Source organism: Dinoponera quadriceps, unplaced genomic scaffold (genome assembly GCF_001313825.1).
Source record: "Dinoponera quadriceps isolate SergipeBrazil2010 unplaced genomic scaffold, ASM131382v1 scaffold4713, whole genome shotgun sequence".
In the NCBI taxonomy this organism is placed as follows: Eukaryota; Metazoa; Arthropoda; class Insecta; order Hymenoptera; family Formicidae; genus Dinoponera; species Dinoponera quadriceps.
This window is the reverse complement of record NW_014558669.1, coordinates 79-3,453: the sequence shown is the minus strand read 5'-3', so window position 1 is coordinate 3,453 and position 3,375 is coordinate 79.

Genomic DNA, 3,375 nt, shown 5'->3' with positions numbered 1-3,375 from the left:
AAAATGGCTCAACGAATGGTTTGCCGCAAAAGACAAGCAGTTTTTCTGGCATGGTATTCATAAATTACCTGAAAGATGGACGAAATGTGTAGAAGCCGATGGCCAAAATTTTGAATAAAAAAAAATTAATTTCCCTTAAAAATTTAGTGTTTTGTTTTACCAAAAAACCGGAAAAAACTTATGCATACACCTGGTAAATGTAGCCTCATCGCTCCAAATTAATTGTCTTTGAAACTTCTGGTTTTCTTCACATTTCGCCAAATACCATTTATAAAACTCAACTCTCCTATCTGGATCATCTTCACTGAGAGCGTGTACGTAGGTAGCTATTTATATCTCTGGCCTTGGTAGCAGTAAATGTTGCCAGGCGCCATCTGACGTTGTCATTGGAAACTTGACATTGTTGAACATAAGAACATAAGAACACATTGTCATTTGAGCGCGGTTTATGTTGTTTACAGTAAATTGAAAAATTCATANATGTCGGGCAAAAAATGGAATTAACTCGTGAACATTTTCGTGCGATTATTTTTCATAACTTTCGACGTGGATTATCAAGACAAGAGTGCATCGATGAACTTAATTCTTTATACAGCGAGAAAGCACCATCCTACAGCACTGTAAAAAACTGGTATAACGAATTCAATCGTGGCCGACGTTCGCTCCAGGACGAATTCCGTGAAGATCGTCCAAAATCGGTTGTTGTGCCAGAAAATATCGATACTGTGCGTGAACTGATAAAGCAAGATCGTCATGTGACATACCGTGAGATTGAGGCATCTTTGGGCATTAGTATGACAAGCATCAATAAGATATTGCATGAATATTTGTCCGTAAAAAAAATTTGTTCGCGTTGGATCCCGCATAATTTGACAAACGCTCAAAAGAAGACTCGTGTTGATTGGTGCAAGGAAATATTGAAAAAATACGTTCAAGGTGCATCAAAGGCTGTGTATAACATCTACACAGGTGACGAATCATGGATCTATGCATATGAGCCCGAAACAAAACAGTAATCGACTGTATGGGTCTTCCAAGACGAGTCAAATCCAACAAAAGTTGTTCGCGGAAGAAGCACATCGAAGCAAATGGTTTCTTCGATATTACCGGTCACGTGGCGACAGTGGCGTTAGAGCACCGTAGGACGGTGATTCTAAATGGTACACGACCATTTGTTTGCCAGAAGTCATCGGAGAAATTCGAGAAAAGCAGAAGAAGAGGCGAATCATTCTTCATCATAACAATGCGAGCTCTCACACATCGGATCAAACAAAGGAATTTTTGACCGGCCAAAACATTGAATTGATGGGTCATCCGCCGTACAACCCTGATTTGGCACCCAATGACTTTTTTTGTTCCCGCACATCAAAAATAAATTACGTGGTCAACGATTTTCGACACCCGAAGAAGCGGTTGATGCATTCAAAACGCATGTTTTGCAGTTACCTTAATCGGAGTGGAAAAAATGCTTCGAAAATTGGTTCAAATGCATGCAAAAGTATATTGATCATCATGGAGAATATTTTGAAAAACAATAAAACCAATTTCGATCATAAATATTTGTTTATCAATATTAGGCCAGAAATATAAGAGCAATCCTCGTATTAATGTTGTTATATCACTTTTCCAATTAAATCGCTTCAAAATACGATGGGTACTATCCTTTGGAATTCTTACTTCACGAGCAGCCTGACGAAGCGATGTTCTTGGCTGTAGACGATGCAGTTCCAACACCATTTCTTCCGTGTCTGCGTCAGTCGATGATCTTGGTCTTACGGAACGTTGTCTCTGAACATTCTGAACAATTCCATCTGCTTCTTCTGCAAACTTATCTCTAATTCGTTTTATAGTGAGTCTATTAAGTGGATCAGTGTGAAATTTTTTCCGAAATTGTTTTTGCACTTCTACCGCGTTTTCGCACTTCCGGTAGCACTTTAACACAAATTTTCTTTCATCAAAACTTAATCTGGATTGGACCATTATTTCTCAACTGTTAAATCTGCAAAATAAAATTAAATCTGCAAAAATAAAATTCAGCGTTTTACCAGCTAATAAAGTGTGGTAACATTTTTTTGCGATACCCTGTATAATAAATTTATATTAATTATTATTATTATATATAAAAGTTTTGTTTTCTCAAGTAATTATATAATTAAAAATGTTTCTTTAAAAATATAAAAAAATATTCGATTCATCGATATTTTTTATGAATAATCGATTACTCCACATCAATATAGTTAAACATCGATTAATTTGACATCGATGTTTTTTTCATACATCGCCCATCCCTAGTATCGATATGTATATCGTCAGCTGAAGTATCGATGCACTTAAGTATCAAGAAAGGATATTATCAATATCGATACAAAAAATTGAATTTTAGAAATAATAGCATCTTCAAGATAAAAGTATTGTTAGGTTCACGTCTTCGCGTCAAATCGATGTCAAACGATCAACTTAATCCGCGCTTCATAAAGATTAGACAATTGAAGATATTCTCTGGATAACGGCTGTTAACAGCAGCAGAGTCGTGCATAAGCAAACGTGTTTCGGATAATTCGGATCCATTGAATTCACTCATTATTCTTGTTCCCGTTTAATTCATTAAACGTGAACATTATTCTTTTATAATATGTGTTCTACGCAGAGTTGGGAAAGTACTTTTTTAAAAGTAACACATTACCTTTACCGTTATTTATGGTAGAAAATAACTCGTTACCATTACTTAAAACTTGTGGAGGATTTTCATTTGAACAGATTACTAACAAATCTTCTAAATAATTTTCCATCAATTTTTCGGTCATTTCCGTTTGACCAATTCAATTTGAATTTGGATTGCAAACAGCTGGCAATTATTAATGCCTATTTTTCAACGTTGTATGAAATCTAAAATTAAATATCACTTTCAATAAAATTATCGCATACATATTCGCGACATTTGGTGGAAAAAGCAGCACACTGAGCGCTTAACATATTGTTGACCGGTCACGAGTTAACTCGTGTCTTCCTGCTCAAACGTTGCTGACCGGCCACGAGTAAACTCGTGATCGATGCAAGATACATTGCGCGATCGAAACAAGATACATTTACAAAACCTGTTGTGTACCATTACACGTAGGTGATTGCTACACCGTTTATCATACCAAAAAGAAATATTAAAAGTTAAATATTAAATAAAATTTATTGAAGTTTATTTATATTGTTTCACTTCCACATCCAATTACNAGATAAATTCTAAGTAAAATTGCCGGTCAACAATGTGTCAAAAAAGTACTAGGAACTTTGGTTTAAAATTGATTTTTAAATAAAAATGTTATGATAATTATTAAAAAACAATTTTTTTAATAAAACCTGAAATGCGTCCTATTTTACCAT